This window comes from Adiantum capillus-veneris, chromosome 10 (assembly GCF_014529385.1).
Source record: "Adiantum capillus-veneris isolate H3 chromosome 10, ASM1452938v2, whole genome shotgun sequence".
NCBI lineage: Eukaryota > Viridiplantae > Streptophyta > Polypodiopsida > Polypodiales > Pteridaceae > Adiantum > Adiantum capillus-veneris.
Window position 1 is genome coordinate 33,454,290 of NC_140940.1, and position 19,235 is coordinate 33,473,524.

Sequence of the window (19,235 nt, forward strand, 5' to 3'; positions counted from 1 at the left end):
CATCCCATGCTAACCAATTCTTATCTTCTTCATTGGAGTCCAAAAACTCTTTGGAGAAAGAAGCTTGAAACGCAACCCAAGACGGAGGACGAGCATCTATTGGAAATGTCATCCACCACTTATAGGCCTTGCCTTTAAGAGATAGACTTGTTTTCACAGCCGTCTTTATATCCGGGGTCTGTCTCAATCTATGAATATCACTCCATTTGTGTAAGAACGTATTGACCGTATCCTTGTTGCGATCACGCTCTTCCCTGTGAAACTCAGGAATGGTGATATTCTTAAGTAATTCATTCCTACCTTCTGCATCTTCTGCAACACTTGTCTCTTGGACTCCTTGAGTTGTGCGAGCTTGGTTTCCTTGAACCGTACCACTTGTGGCTCCTTGAGTTGTCTGTGAGTTCATAAATTTCACAAGTAACTCTGTAAGATCGGTAACATTTGCATTGAGTGCAGAGAGGTTTCTTTCAAGTACGCTTTGGTGATGTTCAAAAGTCTTGAAAGAAGCCATATCTACAAGCCCATGATCTCCTAGGTCATCATCATCATGCATATTAGTGTCAGCAGCACCCATGGTACCCTGATTTTGATCCACGTTCTCAAAATCAAACGTGTGTGTAGGTGGGATATCCTCACTGGCCACGGTAAACACACACTAATGCAAAGAGAGAAAAAGAAATGACAACTTGTACCTTGAGAAATTGAAGTCTTTGTGTTTTGTATGCTCCGCAATTTGCATTGCATGCGAACCTCGCCTTGCGGGAAGTTGAGCGCTTCACTTGTCGTTCCTTGTAAGAACACCGTTGATGATTCTTCCCAAAAACTCATCGTTTTTGTGAAGGTTTTTCTTCACTTTGAAGGAGGAAAAAAGAATTTTTGGAGGAAAACTTGCCTTCCTCCAAGAAGTGAAAAGAAAGGGTAAAGCTACTTCCTTGAAGTTTGAAGCTTTTCCTTTCCTTCTAGTTTTCCTTTCAACACAAATAGACTATATTTCCTTGTTATACACACATGTCGTCTGACATGATTTCTGGTGCGAAGCTCATCATGAGAATCCAAAATCTTTTTGGGCTCATGAGAAACGCTTGGCGGTTCAATAAGGTCAACCAGCACACCTGTGTCAATGACATTATCATTTTGTCCTGGATGTTTTCGTAAACGGCTAACATGGAAAACAGGATGAACTCATGAGTGCTCTAGAAGAGCTAACTTATTTCCCATGGATGCTTGTAGATTGTTGTAACTGGATGGCTGACTTTCACTCCTCTAGTTCTAACTCCTTAGACTAAGACTATACATTTCAAATGTAATATGTTGGTGCCAATGGTGTAACATATGATGTGCCCTTGAGGTCATATTTCAGAGTGTCATCTTGCTAGTCTAAAACTTCTTTGTAAGCGTGTATTCAAGAAACTCCCAAGATGATTCTTCATTGAGATCCATATCCTCCATGATGTGGAATTGATGAGGGTAGTGGTTACCATTGATGATTATTGATAGATTGCTTGTCCCAAAGGGACCATTCTTCCTCTATTAGCTGCTTTGAGTCCAACTCTGCTTGATCCGGACTACTTTGATAGGAGGAGATGGTGTTTCTAGCTGCCAAATTGGAGCATTATTTTGTCATTATTTGCGCTTTAGAATCCACAACTTGTCTTCTTCCTTTTCTTGTTCTTGAATTTCTTGAGCTTTCTACTTCCTTTTCTTTGCTTCATGAATCTTCTCCAACATTTCCGTAGTGAGAGGTAGATGGTATTTATTTAATTTGCACCCATTGATCTAGTTAGGCATTACATCTCCCTCCAATGTCACAAGTTGTATGGTGCCACTCGGTGATATGCCATTGATCACAAATGGGCCATTATTCTGTTCCTTGGAGTGTTGCTTCAAGGTGTAGACTAATACATAGTCACCCTTTTGAAACTCATTTGTTGATCATTTGTTGGTCAGGAAATTATTTCGTTTGTCATTTTTGTGCATAAATGGATACAACAGCCTTTAGTATCACTTCATATAACGTGGTTAGTTGTTCAAGTCTACCAGACAACTTGTGCCCAACCCATCCTAAGTCTTGTGTAGCTTGTAGTGTAGGAAGCAAGAATTCTAGGGGCAATATGGCATTCATCCCAAACATTAAATTGAAAGATGTCATACTAGTGGTGTTTTGTATGTTACCATATATTCCCATAGAGTTGAGTGTAATTTTTTATCCCAATCATCTCTTGATTCATTTACAATTTTTGTGAGCACCATGCATAGAATTTTGTTTGTGCTATTGGCTTGCCCATTTCTTTGAGGGTGATATGGAGTTGACTTTGAATGAAGCCACATAAATTCTCTCAGTAGGTAGTCAGGAATATTGTTGATGAAGTGAAATCCTTGATCACTCACTATCTCAATCAAAAGCCCATATCTAGTGAAAATGTTATCATAGAAGAGTTGTGGTGCTGTCTAGGCATTGCTCTGATATGTCACCTTGGCTTCTACACATTTGGTCAAATAATATGTTGCCATCATGATGTACTAAGAATGTTCTCATTATGCCGATGGTGAGATAGGTCTAACAAAATCTATACCCGATTTGGAAAAAGCCCTTGTCCGTATTATTGGTCTTAACAGATTTTCACCGCATCGCATAGGTACTTTTGTTCATTGTCAATTGTCACATCATTGGATATACTACTTTGCATCCATTTATAGAGTAGACCACCAGATACTTTCAAGAAGTATCGCTTTTTTGGTTCTGTCAAAACTGAAAAGTGACCTCCTGATAGTCCGGCATGCACTTTCTCAAGAATTGGTAAGTATTCATTCTCTACCGCATGAATTCTCAAGTTGTTGCGGATCCCTCTTCGATAGCGGTGATTTTTAATGATTACATAGTTTTCCTCTTCCCTCTGGATTGAATGTATTATGGATCTGATCATGTTTGCTAGAAAGACTCACTATTCTATGTAATCCACTAATATTTTTTCCACTTGGGCTCTTTTGTTATCCTAAACAGCATAGCATGTTCAATTAGTTTTTGAATGGCACATGTATCATATGATCTAACATAGTCTCTCATTGACACTTCCCTCCATTCATCAATCTCTAATATGCTTTGTGTTTTTGGGTTGTGAAACCTTGCCATTTGTATGTGAGCTTGTCTCAAGTATGATTTCTTCTCAAATGGCTCTATACATAGCTTGAGTATTTCGTCCTTTTCATGCTTATTTAGTCATCTTACTATAAGCACAAGCGAGCGTGTCTGCTAAATGACTGATGTTTGTATTTCAATCTATAGAGAACCAATGCTGAGAAATAGTATTACGTGTTTTCTCCACCTTATTACCATCTATATATTTATAAGATAAGAATCTGACAGGTCATTTGTCAACTCCTAGAGGTGCTTCCCCATGGATGAATCATGACAAATGGTCTGACCTCTAATGATCAGTCCCTTTCTTAACTACTATTATGAAATCAAACTCAAGCAATATAATGAACCATCAAACTATACGGCTGGTATTGCATCATTTGTTCACTAAGAACAATAGTGCCTGGTGATCCACAATTTTTTTTTATTTTTTTGCAAGAAGGTAATATCTAAATTTTTTGATTGCGTACATCATTCCCAATCCCTTTCTTTTTGTGGTCATGTAGTTTTTCTCCACACTATTCAGTTGTCTACTAGAGTAAGAAATTGGAAAATTCATATTGTTCTCTCTAGGTTGTACTAAGATGCACCCAATACCGTATACCGATGCATCTATCTGAACATGGAAGATCTTATTCCAATTAGGAGCTTTCAAATTGAAGCAAAAATCAATCTCTACTTCAACTTCTAGAACTCTTTTTCACATTCTTCACTTTTTTATGAGAGCATAGAGAGGCTTTGCAATAATTACATATATTTAGATAAACCTTTGATAATAGCTCCAATAGTCCATAAAGACTTGTACCTCTCTAACTTTGGTGGGTCTCGAAAGAGAAACAATCACTTATATCTTTTCAAGATCTGTGGAATTCCATTTTTAGACACAATGTGTCCTAAAATTTTGCTTTGTCTTACCATGAAAACACATTTTTCAAGGTCTAAACAAATGTGATATGTTTTGCACTTCTTAAAGATCTCTCAACATATTTTTCTCTTTGTTGAAAATTCACATACAAGTCATCCATATAGATTTATAAGAATTGTCTTAGATATTCCTTGAATGTGTGACTCATCAGCCTTTGAAATGTGATAGGTGCATTGGTTAAGCCGAATGGCATCACTCTATCAGAAAATATGTCCCATGCTATTGCAAAGACCGTTTGGTGGCAATCCTCTAGCTTTATTGTGAGCTATTTGTAGCTTGAAAAGCCATTACGAAAGTTGTAAAGTTCCTTGCCCGTGACTCTCTCAATCACATAATCTGTGCTAGGTAAGGGATAGTTGTCTCTTATTTTGACAATGTTTATGTGCTTGAGATTCATACACAATCACAATTTACCGGGGGTTTTGGACACTACCATGATCAGTGACACCCACTCTGTGTGCTCAGTCTCGTAGATCTAAACTCCACCTCTTTAAGCTTATCTATCTCTTCTTTGATTTTCTTCGTACATGTTTCATTATAAGTATAGAGACATTGTTTGTGTGGATTACATCACTCTTAAGGGGTATTGTATGTTGTCATATACTCAAGTCTACTCCCTAAGATCTTTGTATGACCAAGTAAACACATCTCTATACTGTTTAATAGTGTCTATAAAAATTTGCTCTTCCTCTTCTGTGAGATCAATGGCTATGTAAGTTGGTTTTAGTTCTTCCCTTAATTTAGCTAGGTTGATTCTCTTTATATTTCTTTGGCCCATTCTAAGATGCACGTGGCTCTTTAAGTTCCCTCATTGTTTGTTAAATACTATACATCGGTCCTCGATGGTGTACCTTTTTTAGTGAGCATAAAATTTCCCCGTGGCGGACTCCTCTTTACTTTCCATCTTAGTTGTCCAAAACTCGTTTCAATGTTTATACATTGTTGTTGATGTTTTATTTGTGTCCTTGGGTTTCTTTTTACTTTTTCTTTGGATTTTCTTGAATAGTCATTAATTTCAATGGTTTTTTTGAGATTTTTTCTTAGACAAAGTCATCTACTCCCACGAGCATGAGATACTGCATTTTGTTCATTAGTCAAGGTATTGGTTTTTCAAATTGATTTCACTATTTTTTAGCTTGTCTTATTTAATCTCTCTTTTGTCTCCTCATTTTTTGATTGGGAAACTGGTACAAGATTGGATCATCTTGTTTTGGTGCGTTATCATTTTTTGAGCCACTCGAGATCTCTTCTTCAACATCATTCTCCAAGTCATCATTCTTTGAATCATGGAACTTGTCCTCATCATTATCTTCATCAACTTTACAATGAATTTTGTGTGTAGAAGAGACATCATTTTATAGGCCAAAAGGGCTGACCTCTCTCATGAGAGACACCTGTGTGTAGCCGCCCTTGTGTAGACAAGTTCACCTTGAGCTCCCCAATGCACCCATGTGTGATCGTCCTTAGGTAGACAAGTCTTCCTAAAATTCATCCATGTGCCATGTGAAGCCGTAGCCATGTCAATGTGAAACTCTCCTACTCTACATTGAATTCCTCCAACAGCCAAAGACTTCCAACCACCACTCGACCAACCATTTTTTGATCATTTTTTAGCTATCATTTGTTTATAATATTCTAGCAAAAGCTCTCGATTGGGAATGAATTTTTGGTTTTTTGGGGAATGATTTTTCTTGCACACAATGGATTCTCTCCATAATGGGGCCTTACAAATGTGTGTTTTTTAGACTAAAAATAACAAGGGGTTAATCAGGCTCCATACTTACATTGGGGTTAGATGCTAGATTGAAAAGGCTCAAACAAGAAAGAAGGCAAGAGGACAAAGATAACTTCAAGATGGCAGAAGCACAAACAAAAAAGATCTACAAAGAGATAAAGTGTAAGGGTGATAAGAGGGAAGAAAAATCCAAGAGATAAAAGACTACAGAGCTTGACTTTATCCTAGATTCTCCTTGTAGTTTGGCTACAGATCATGAGGAGACTATTGTAGAAACTATAACTATTGAAACTATAGTAGAGGGAACTTCAGATACCACATCTCCCAGAAAACCTTCTCCATTGTCTACCCTTATGCATAAAGAAGGATAGGATTCCACACAACCTATCTCTCAAGATCCGACAGATATCAATAATATTGCAAAAGAAATTACATTAAAGCAACAAAATTTGGCATCCCAAAATGAAGAAGTGTTACTTGATCAACCGAATGTGGAGCTATCAAATACTGAAGAGCAACACATCACACAAGAAGTTGTTGATGTACCATTATATCCTCCACAATTTGAGGGACATGCTAATACATCACAGAGACAAGAAGACATGGGAAAAGAGACATCCCTCCTCTACATCCCGCATATAGTTGAGAATTTTGATCTTCAAGAGACCCTTGACATTTTGAAACTCTAATTCAACTTGCACAAAAATTATAATTAGGGCTCAGACTAAGGAAGTAGAAGATGCCAGCAAAGCCATAGCGAAAGCAATCCAAGAGTTAGTACAACTCAAGAAATTAGTGAAAAAATCATAGAAGGATAAGAAAAATTTGCAGATAGAGCTTGTGAAAGCAAAGAAAGATGTTGAAGACACTTACAAAGAGGTTGAAAGAGAAATAGATACAATGGAAGAGTGTTTAGAAAAGGAGTAAAAGAGGAAATCCAACCTATGTAATTCTTATAATGTTGTCAACTATATCCTTGCCAATTAAGATGCGGCACAGGTACCATCTACTTATCTTTGTACTACAAAAAATTCAAAAGAAGTTAAAGCACTACGAGCACAGCTAGAACAAGAGAAGCCACAAAGGCCATCATTGATAAGTGGGATGCTCACTACCAATGTCCAAAAGGAGTGATAGATTAAAGAGCTACTAGGACATCTTGACAAAGAAAAAGAAGATTTAACTGCACAAGAAGAGATGCATGCTTAGGAACTACATGAAACAGCGACATAGTTTGGCAGCACCTCTCAAGTGTCTAAACATGTTCCGATCACCCAAACCGCACATATAGAGTTTGAAAGTGCTGAGCAGATTCCATTAATAGACATGCCCAACACTTCAACCATGGGGGGTATTTAGGATCTATATGAAGGAAAAATCACATGACAACCATGGGGGACTAGTAGAAATGCTAGATAGAGTAGCCAAAGAGTACATGGAGTATGAGCTCAAGGTTCTGGAGTTTGCAGTGCTACTAATGATCCACTTAGATGAGCAAACAAACGTTTTTGGCAATGACATGCTGAACTTGCCCTTAATGAAGAAAGAAGCTATCTTCTGGAAAAAGAAGTTGCTTCTAACTTTAGAGCCATGCACATCCTGGTGCATGTTGCAAAAGATCTATTGGTAGTTTTTGAAGTGCTGCTTCTCAAGGGACATTAGTACTTTGTTGAACTTTATTTCCCTTGCTATTATGTATACCTTGAAGGAGAGACTCTCTGAGAGGATTGTTGAGCAGAATGATTTTTTAAGCCACATGTATTTCTTGAAGATCCTTCGTTAATGGGTTGCAAATGTTTGAATCCATTTCAAAGAATCTTGTCACAAATGCCTCTTTAAACGTTCTACATGTAGGGTAATGGTAAAAACATGATTCATGCATACATGCCCATGATGATATTCTTGGAAGCTGCCTCTTGGAGGTCCGAGATGATGCTAAGTATGACTTCAAGAAAAACTTTCCATGGGTGCTCGAGCCGCTTTATCAACGTCGTCAAAATCTTCTAACCATGATAATCATTTTTTCTATTTCGCATGTCATTTGGCATGTCAGATATGGTACATCTCTCATTATTTCTATTGTATCATGGAGGGTGTGTAACATGTATGCTGTTGTGGGCTTGGGGTGTTATGTTTAGGATTGGCAAGGATGGGGTAATTCAACACCATGTTTCTCTTGCTCTTACACATTGAATAGTTATCCCAAGATTGCCTTCTAAGATTTGGACAATATGTTTGGTAGATCCTTAAATGTTGTGGTCCATTCCTCTTTATACTTTCATCCTAAATACGCTTCTTTAACCATCTCTTTCTCCACAGGTGTTGTCTCCCAAGGATGAGTAGAACTTGTTCTTTTGTAATTTCCACCCCCTCATAATCAAAGATAATGATATGAACCAAAAGAGTCCTAGAGATTCCAAAGCTAAAGTACAAATTGTCAAAGAAGAAGAAGAAGCCGGGGATGTCAACACCTATACATATGAGGATGTATTGTAATCGGCTTAAGACATTACCCCATACCCAATGTATGGAGGCAAGACCTACCCTCCTTTGTATTAAATTCACCTTATGAGACATATGAAATTACCCTAAAAGTAATTCATACTAGCCTCCTTGATTATAATACATGTGCTTTGTGTAAGCACATGTTCCTTCCAACAACAGGCATAGAGAGCGCCATTCGGACTGCATGCAAGCTCGTGCATTGTTTGCAAAACACACTCTACTCTCTTTGCGTGTTTGAATTTACACAAAATAAAGTATTTCTTTCACTTTGTGTGTGTGTGTGTGTGTGTGTGTGTGTGTGTGTGTGTGTGTGTGTGTGTGTGTGTGTGTGTGAGAGAGAGAGAGAGAGAGAGAGAGAGAGAGAGAGAGAGAGAGAGAGAGAGAGAGAGAGAGTATGCTCCCATATAGCCAAGTATGTGTGTGTGTGTGTGTGTGTGTATATATATATATATGTAAGGTCTCTCCCATCTTCCATAGAGCCAAAGAGAGCTAATCTCATAGTGTGTTTTTGTGTATGTGTATTTAATGCAGGATGCTTTATATGGAATTATATAGTTATACCTACAAACATATACCTTTGGCTTTTTTTGTGGTTTTTAATTACCCTTATTTCCTAAAATCAAAGCTCACTAAAGAAAGAGACAAAGGTATATCTGGAGTGTTCATTTGTTGCAACAGTAAGCAGCTTCCTCTTCATTGTAGTTGTTAACAAGTTCAATGAAAAGGAATATTGACTTTAGTGAGTCTTCAGAGATTGTTGGTATGGCAACAAAGGCGATTTTCATGAACTTAGATGTAGATGTTGTAGAGGTGGAGTCAGAACCTTCTGCAAGTCAGGAAGACAACAAAAGTGAGGAGGACAATAATGCAACCCCCAAGGTTGTTTTTCTCAACTCACTAAAGAGGAAGGTGTATTTTCATCAAGCACTGTATGTGGGCCACCTACAAAGTGCATCACAAAAGACAAGATGGAAAAATAGAAGTTGTTGTGGAAGAACCTATAGTCATCGATGAAAGACTGATGAGATATTTTATAAGGTTTCTAGAATGTTTAATGATAGATTTAATCTTGATGATGTTCTTGCTAAGCACACAGATTTCTTAAAGAATAAATGAGAGTTTTGAACTAGAGTTGCAAAAGGGAAGGGTCAGTCTTGATGTAGTTCACTTCAAAGATTGTGATCTCAAAGGAGGTTCATACAAAAAATACAATCAGTTGCCATTGTCATAAAGATCCTTATGGTTCCCTATGCACAAAAAGTAATGCAAGCTTATCTAGAAGTCCTTTTTCTTTCTCTTCTATCTAAATACACTACATGCTAGTCTTATTAAAAAAACCTTATGAAATCATGCAGGAACAAGATCTACCTCTAGATGAACAAGAGGAAGAAGAAAAGGACTACAATGAAATGGAAGAGATAGAGGAGGCCATAAACTTTGAGGCTGAAGAAAAGGAGGTTGGATAGTGCAAAATTTTGTCTCTACAAAAACATAAAAAATCAAGCTACCCTTGGATGTGTCTAGATTCAGTGAGAAACAAGCTGAGTTGAATTTAGAGCTGGAAATAGCATATACATTTTTCTCCATGAAATTCAATGTATTTTTTGTCTTAGGGAAGACTTTGCACTAGGCATCTTCTCCAAACTCCATGAGGAGAGGAGTCGCTTTGTCTCCAAAGACAGAAGTGATGGTGAGGCAATGGAAACCTCTAGTAACCCATGCGAATGCCTCAAACTATGTTTCCAAAAAGCATATATAAGGAGACACTCCTTGATGAGGCCTTCTCAAGCATTAGAGTTGTTGAAACCCTCAGACCGTTTGATTTTTTGTTGTTGTAATTTTTTAATTGATTGTGTTGTTGCTAAGGGTGCCAATTATATTTTCTTCTGCTGCATGTGGTGAAGGATTTTGCGATAGAACCGTTGGAAAACCTCTCTCAGACTATTCACCTTGTCTCAAGAGCCACCATGCTGAGTGTGTTTGAAGTAGTCCTTCCTCGCCATATAATGAGACTTTTCTAAGCCTTGGGTATTTCCTCAGGGAATGGGGGGGTCACTTAATAATTATGTGACTATCATGTGAGTGCAGCAGAAGGGGTTATTAAATTTCATTTTTTTGCACAATTTTACATACAGAAGGATACTATAAAAGAAAATTGGGAAAAAAATTTACAGATTGAATAGGAAAAGGGTGTGTTTTATTTTGTCAAAAATTCACAGATAAGGAGTTTTTTAAATAGTCCTTGAACGCACCTGATATACAAAATTTATATATAGTGACCCCCCCTCCCCCGCCCCCTCCCCGAGGGTATTTCATATGCTTGTGTTTTTGTACTTTTGAATGAAGTATGGTAATTGTTTGAAAATGATGTGCTACAAATGAGGAAAAGATGGTTAGAACATACACTAACAAAAAATCTACTCACCAAAATTGTTTTGAGAGTACCATCATGTAATGAGTAATTTGTGTGTCTGCCCACACTATCTTGAATGATCTCTTTAGAAGCTATAGGTTATTTTTTAAACATGCCGAGCTCTGCTTGTGACCAATCATTTCTGTCACAAAAAAAAAAGAGGGCATCTATGGAATGCCACATGTTGGAATTAGGGTTGCAGAGAGACACACAACTTGGAGAAGACGATGAAAGCTCAAGGCACACAATAGAGAGTGTATTACTTAGTGTGCAATGGAAAGATAGATAGCCCTAGAGTGATGGGTGTATATACTATGCACGGGGGAAAAAACCTCCTAAAGAGGGAAAAAATGCCCCGGCGGTCCTAGTGTATTCACACACATCACTACCACATGTATATGGTAACAAATCCCCCTTGGAGTGATGCGGTAAATGAGAGATGGCACATAAGTAAAGGGAAGTGCAATGCTTTAAGGACATGATCAGTCCACAAAGGGGAGTAAGCCCAAAGCTTTGCTGAAAGCTTCAATATTCTCACAAGACAATGCCTTTGTGAAAAGATCTGCAAGGTTTTCCTGTGTTGGCACATAAGCCAAGCTGATCTCTCCCGCTGAGAGCCTCTCCCTGACATAGTGGTAATTAACCTCAATGTGCTTTGTGCGAGCATGAAAAACTGGGTTCCTCGCAACTGCCAATACGCTCTGACTGTCAGTGTAGATAGTGTTGGCAATGTCTTGTCCAACACCCAAATCAGCCATAAGGCGTCTCAGCCATACACACTCAACCGTACCTATGAAGACTGAGCCATACACACTCAACCGTACCTGTGAAGACTGCCTTGTACTCAGACTCACAACTCGAAGTGGCCATAGTAGGTTGCTTCTTGCTCAACCATGATATACATGAACTGCAAAGCATGAAACAAAAACCACTTGTGGACACTCACGTGTCAAAAAAACCAGCCCAATCTGAGTCCGAAAAAGCATGTAAGCCCTTTCCTCATCAAGTACATCATGTACATCTGCATCAGTAATAGGCTGATCTGTAACATTTTCAGAAACCCCATAGGCTGTACATTTGCCTCATTGGAACTTACATTCGTATTTCCACCACTAAAAAGAGGCAACAAAGTGTCATAAATGTTCTATGAGCTTACATTACTGTCTCTAGTACATGACAGCAAGGGCTGAACAGAATCTTCCACAAACACTACATCTCGCGAAACCAAAATATGCTTTTTTTGCGGATGATATACCCTGTAACCTTTGCTTTCAGCACTATAACCAACAAAAATACATTTGACAGCCTTATTATCCAATTTTCTGCGCTGTGTTTGTGGCACCAAAGCATATGTCAAACAACTAAAAACACGCATGTGCTCAATAGAAGGCTTTCTATCATGCCATGCTTCATATGGAGTAATAGACTGCAAATCTTTCATAGGACACATGTTTAGTACATAAGTGGCACACATGATGGCCTCAAGCCAAAAAGAATGCGGCAAAGCTTGACTTTTGACCATACATCGTGCCATTTCCGCCTGGGGCGGTCACTTTTTAGAATGTGTATGATATCACGTGAGTTAACCGGAGAGGATTATTAAAAGACCAAAATGTATAAAAATGTATACATATAGAGGGGGGTGGGGGTTTTTTAAATAGGCTCACAGTGTAGGTATAGTATGTATATTGGGGTATTATTAATTACCTCTTGAACGCACGTGATATAGGGGTCTTTTGATAAGTGAATGCCCCGGGCATTTCCGTCAGTGAATTGTTTTTCCTCTCAGCAACACCATTTTGCTGAGGTGTATAAGGCATTGTACATTGGTGTTTATCCCACGACTAGCCAAAAATGCATTAAATTCATGAGACATATATTCCCCCCCTCGATCGGAACGGAGGGTGCCCATAGTACATTTCAAGACATTTTCAGCCATAGCCAGAAATTGTTTGAAGCACATACAAACTTCGGACTTCACTTTAAGCGGAAATAGCCATGCATGCCTGGAGTAATCATCAATGAAAGTCACGAAGTAGAGGTAATGGCCCAAGGATAGCAGAGTTTGCATGGGCCCACAAACATCATCATGCACAAGCTGCAACCTGTATGTGGCCCGAACTGAACCATCCTTTGGAAACTTAGAATGTTGCATCTTACCCAAAATACAACCTGCACAAACATGTTTAACATGTGCTTCAAGAGGCGGCAAAGAAGCAACCATATCAAATTTCTACAAACGCAGCAAACTGGCAAAATTCAGATGACCAAAACGTGCATGCCAAATTTTTGCATCTGAATAGCCCTTGAATCTGCAACAGAATTTGTAAATTTTTTTCCACACTTGTTATACAAAGTGAGCTTATGCAGCCCACGGCACAAAAGGCCAAATGCAACAATTTCATCACCAAAACTGAGATCATGAACTGTACATCTGTCATCCACAAATTTGATTACAAGTCCAAGTCTAGCAAGTGCGAATACAGACAAGAGATTCTTCTTGATCCCAGGTACATAAAGTGCATCAACAAGTGTGAAAGAACTACCATTAGTAGCAACAAGCACAATCTTTCCAACTCCCTGAACTGAATAAGAGGCATTGTTGGCACAAGTGACTGAATTCCCATGAGGGACAGACTCGAGAGAGGTAAACAATTCACGATGTGAGGTAATGTGCTTCGTAGCACCACTGTCAAAATACCACACATGTGAATTTGTAGCAACTGACAAGCATGCATCATGGACAACAGGATTGTAAGTGCACTCTGCGCTAAAAGCCCATTCTCCATCAACATCAACATTACAGTCTCCTTTCACAAAAGACTCAACAATGGCTGCATTTGTAGTGGAACCACCCTATTTCTTCTTAGCCTCTTTGGCCTTCAACTTAGGACACGACTTGATCAAGTGATCATTAGCTTTACAATAATGGGAACGCATCTTCTTTTTGCCCCTATCACCAGAATTTCCAGAAGAATTGCTGCCAGCAGAAGCATTAGGAACATAAATTTTGCCACTCGTAGCAGAACCATAAGAAGTGGCTGCATTACTGTTACCACCCTTTCTTTGAGAAGCAATAAAATCCTGTTCAACTGCACGCTGCCTAGTCCTGTTTTTTCTAGAAAGTGACTCTTGCAACAGTAATGTGCATAATGCATCAAACTTGACAACTTCAGGATTTCCTTGGGTCATTAGTCTCCAAGTACTAGCAAAATTCTGGTAGGAATCCTGTAAGGCATCAAGAACAATCTGCACAAAGGAACTATCTGAAATGAATTCACCTGCAGAAATAAGTTGCTCATTGATATCCTTGACACTAGCAAGGAAAGTGTCCATATCATCTTCCTCATGCATATTCTTCGACTGCAGCTCTTTACGACGCAAAGCAATTTTAGCTTCATTCCGGCTTGCATAAAGACCTGCTAGAATATCCCAAGCCTGTTTTGTAGATTTTGCTGAACGGATATGAGGAACAATGGTGCACTTCACAGAAAACACAATCAATGCACGACCGTGCGTATCCTTTACATCCCAACGAGCTTGTTGTGCCGTAGGCAAAACAACTCTAACAACAACAATCCTTGCAGCAAGATCTGCAACATCGTCAACATCACCTACATCCTCAGAACCAAGACGTACATCAATGCCCTGCACAATGTTCCAGACGCCCTTCGACACAAGAACATGTTGCATCATATAAGCCCACATTGGGTATTTGTCCCCATCCAACCTGTCCTCGTCAGCAAACATCTTGAACACATCTATGTTGTTGTTGTCAGCCATGGTAAATGCTGCACTTGATCTGAAAACTACCCTTAAATAGGAGAAGCAAAGTGAGAACAACACGTGAAATATAGCACAAACCATAGAAGACTATAAGGCACCTATTATGCAAAAAACGGCACTGACAGAAATTCTGCACAAAATGACGAAATAGCCTGTGCAGTACTGCCCATAGTGGAAATGGATGCCGAAATGAGCCCAAATCAAAAATCTGTGCAGACCTACATCTACAAGTTATCCCAAAATATTTGTCGATCTGCGAACGCTCGCCAAAGCTCACTGAAATCGAAGAAAGTGAGCAGGTGTGTACTGGAGCAGGTGGCGACTAAGCCCGGGACGACGCAACCTGTTCTGATACCAATTGTTGGAATTAGGGTTGTAGAGAGACACACACAACTTGGAGAAGATGAAGGAAGCTCAAGGTACATAATAGAGAGTGTATTACTTAGTGCAATGGCAAGATAGATAGCCCTAGAGTGATGGGCATATATACTATGCATGGGGGGAAAAACCTCCTAAAGAGGGAAAAAATGCCCCGGCGGTCCTAGTGTGTTCACACACATCACTACCACATGTATATGGTAACACCACACCTCAACCTTAGCGTTGCAAGTAGCTGGCTCTTGGTCCTTCAGGGTCATATGAAATTTTTTACATTGCAGATACTTCACTTGCTAACGTAGGTGGAGTGATATACCCCTCCATGTTTTTTCATCTTTACATCTTTCACACCCAGTGGTTTAGGTAAAAATATATGAGCCTTGACACCCCCAATGGATGGTTTAGAAGGCACATCTTTCTCTTTGCTTGATCTTTTCTTGTCCAATTAGATTTTGGCATTGCCCTTATGGAGACCTATATCTGACAAAACTAGTTCAAGGGACTCAATAGCCATCTTGCACTCAATAGACTTCTTGATTTTCCAAGAAAACTTAATGTAGAGATATACTAACTTCTCCACATTATTGAACTTGGTGGAAGTTAGGGTCTTCATTGTGTCGAGAAGGAGCCTTTCTCCACCACTTTTGGTCCATCACCTTTGCAAGCTCCATGCAAAATAGACATGGAGATTTTTCCATTGCACCCATTCCACAATTATACATACACTTCAATGTTTCAATGTTTTAAGGTCACCTAAAAGTCTCCGCTCCCATCCATAGACAACGGCTTTCCTCAATTCATTTGTTTGTCAATTATGTCAAATATAGGGGCTTGATTGAATACCAAAAACAAAGTATCATGATCCTCTTTCTTTACTTGAAAGATTTAGCCTGATGTGATGTGAAATAAAATGTATTATTTTAGTAAAAGGGCTCTAAGAAAATAAATTACTTCAAATGCACCAAGCCACCATATGTGCACTTGTGATTGAACTCTGAAGTATTAAGTTTCATTGGTAGGAAATTTTGAAAGTCCCCTATCCATATGTGTTATTGTAACTCACACTGCTTCTTCTCTTTTAGAATCTCACACTCATCTAGCTTCAAGAAAAAATGTAGCACACCACCAGTCTCTTCAAATATGACATTTTAGAATACCATTTTGGTCTGCAACATAGTAAGGTCCATGAAGATATTTTTGTGATCATCATAAGTTTTAGTTGTTCCTTGGTCTTTGTAAGTACTTTGAATGTGAAAGGGACAAACAAGGATTCCATTATGTGCATTGTTGAGCTGAAGTCTCCCTCTCCAAACACTTGATGTTGTTGGTAGCACTTTGGATTTTATTCCCTTCTTCACAAATATGGAGGAGATTGACTATTGAATAGCTGAATACCCTCCCTTTCTCACACCAAGTGAGTCAAGTGTACCTTGTATCTCTGTTGCAGGCATTTTATTTTGAGAAATAAATTGATCCATGACATCCCTTTACAAAACCTTAAACTTCTTGTCATGGATTATATCTTTTGCAAGGCTAGTTCTTATCAAAGGCTTCAACTGCTCCGTACATTGGCTGTAGGATCAATGTTTTCCTTGGTTGGATAGATATCTTGTCTACAAAGAAAGAAATACATGACTCAAAGAAATACATTGATTACTATATCTACAAAGAAAGCATAAATAAGTCATACCAATACATAAGTATGTCTACAAAAAAAGCATAAACAAGTCATACCAATACATTGATTAGTATGTCTACAAAGAAACCAATACATAACAAGATTGAGTTCCTCACCTCAATGCCTAGATTCTCTTTTACAAACCACCAGAACCAGCCTTTAAGGTTCCAAGATGGCATAGTTTCTTCTTTTACACATGGGCACCCAAGCTCGTATAGCCTCTGCACCTTTTCTCGTAGGACTTGTAATAATTCATCTGTGTGATGCAAATTGAAATATGGTTTTCTAGTCATTACAATGCGAATTAGACAGTTGTAGAATCTTCTTTCCTTGAGAATGAAGCATGCATCTATAATTTTCAGCTTGGCTAGTTAAGGCTTTGCAATATCCAAGAAACCCATTCTCTCCATCACCATCAAAAGTCAATAGACCAGTAGGATTTGTAGATGCAAGAGAGGAATTATCCTTATGATTAAGATGATAGAGGGAACCATTTGTACAAATTGCTACATGTTGTGCTCCCTCTGCTCGGAGTCTCTCTTTTCCTAGTTCTTTAGCTTCTGTATTGGTTTTGTTTTGCTTATGTAGAGGCGCATATTGTAGGTACAAGTCAATGTGTATATGATATTTAGGATGTTTGGTGGTTAGGTTTGAGTTTGTGGAGGATAGGACCACTAGTGCTTAGTGCAAGGAAGACAAGAAATTCATTGCAGCTCAGTGCTAGAGTGCCATTGCAACTAAATGAAAGAAACTCCCTCCAAGATGACAAGGTGCACTAAATGGATCTGAAAAGAGACATTCCCTCAATCATGATGGCCGTTATGGCTCTAGAGAAAGAATGCACTTGGAAGTACACTTTCTGAACGGTTGTTTGAGGAAAACTTTTCTTTTACCACACCTATTTTCTAGAGAGATAATGCCAAAAATTCCATTTTCTTAGAGGACCCTCCAAAAGACCTCCAAAATTGCAGTCAAGACTGAAGAAAATTTAAAAAATTGAAGAATGAAAGAGCTAGACTTGAACATGAGGTCGAGAAAGTGAAAAAAATGATTGAGACCGGCCCTAACAAACCCATGATCTATCAACACAGTGTATGTGTCTTCTAAGTCTCCCACTTTTACGAGGGTCTTAGTAGTTGCTCTTGGCGAATGACTCTTGTGAGTGGTCTCAAAATCATCTTCATCATCCAAGAAGCAAGCATGTTTTACTCTTCCCCTACAGTTGTAGCATCTAGCAACAATTTCTTCACCTTGACCGCCATAGACCTATACACCATGTGCATTTAAAGTCTCTCCCTCACCCTGCGCATGAATAGATTTAGTAAGAGACTATCGCTTTATCTTTATAATATCAATTATTTCTTCATTAACTCCCACTTTGTTATGCCAAGGACCTCACCCAGGGTAAATTCCACCTTATTGTTCAAAATCATCTCTTCCAAGACCTTTTTGAGATATGTTGCTGCCTCTATATCAGATTGGAGTTTGTAGGCCAAACGCTTTGCTTTGGATTTTGTTGCTTCCTAATTCTTCTCTTTAGAGGATTCTTGCATAGGCACTTCAGGGATTGGCATTTGTTGTGGAGAACATGATCTAGGACGCATTGTGTCATTTTTGCCTCCACTCCTCATGGCGCTTTTTCAAGTCCCTTCATCCCCATTCTCACGCATGTGCTTCTCTTCAACAAAGGCCTCGTTGACTTGAAATTTGACAATGTACGCACGCCACTGACAGAGAATCTACAGGTCATTCCAACTTGTTTCTAGCCGTATGCAATCTCCATCTTCATGTAAACCCTCTGTAGTCATCTTAACCTTCATAGAAGATTCTATAGCGCATGGCCATAGCTCTCCAAAACCATTAGATTCCTCTTCTCCTCCATGTCCTCAACTAGCTTCTTCATCCCACCTTTTCCAAATTTTGTCCCCAAGAGCTTACCTGTTTCACTTAAGTGAATCTTACCATCTTTAAAGAAAGCAAGCTCCTTCATCAAGGCATCTTTGAAACTTTCACAATCCCTCCTTGCATGGCCAATACAATCACACCATAAGCATTTATTTACAAAGCCTTATCTGTTTTGAGGCCTATGCCCTATGGTTGTCCCTTTTCTTCTAGCCTTGTAAGCTTTAACTTTAGCTTTTGCATTCCCTTGACAATATCATATAGAATGGACTTGTCACTCTATGGAACCACAATAATAGGATTTATGGAACTCCCAAAAACTCTTGGGGATTGAGAAGGGTTAACTATCATCTTGTCTCTTTGGGTGTTGTTGCTTGGCTAGAAATAAAATTGCATGTTCAACTTCATTCCAAGCATTCTTTAAGCCATGTTCTACATCCTTATCCTCAACAAGTACTAGCTCTAACTTGCCTTGAATCTCTCTACCTACGTCCTACAAAAAGATCTATGTCTTCTCTGAGTTTAGGGTATCGTTTACAATCCTTCAAAGTTGATCATAACTGCGCTCAAATTCCCTTAGCACTTTGGTAGGAAAAATCCCCTCTTTTGGTCGAACTACCCACTCTTAAAAAGTCCTCTTTGTTACCCTTTCACAGTCTTCCATGAAATACTCTTCTTTTCAGGATAATTTGAATGCTTTGCAAGTTGCCCCGTGCTCATTTCTAATTCCCCTTACATGCTCTCTGATCTTGAGAACCACAGCTAGCTCAAAACTTT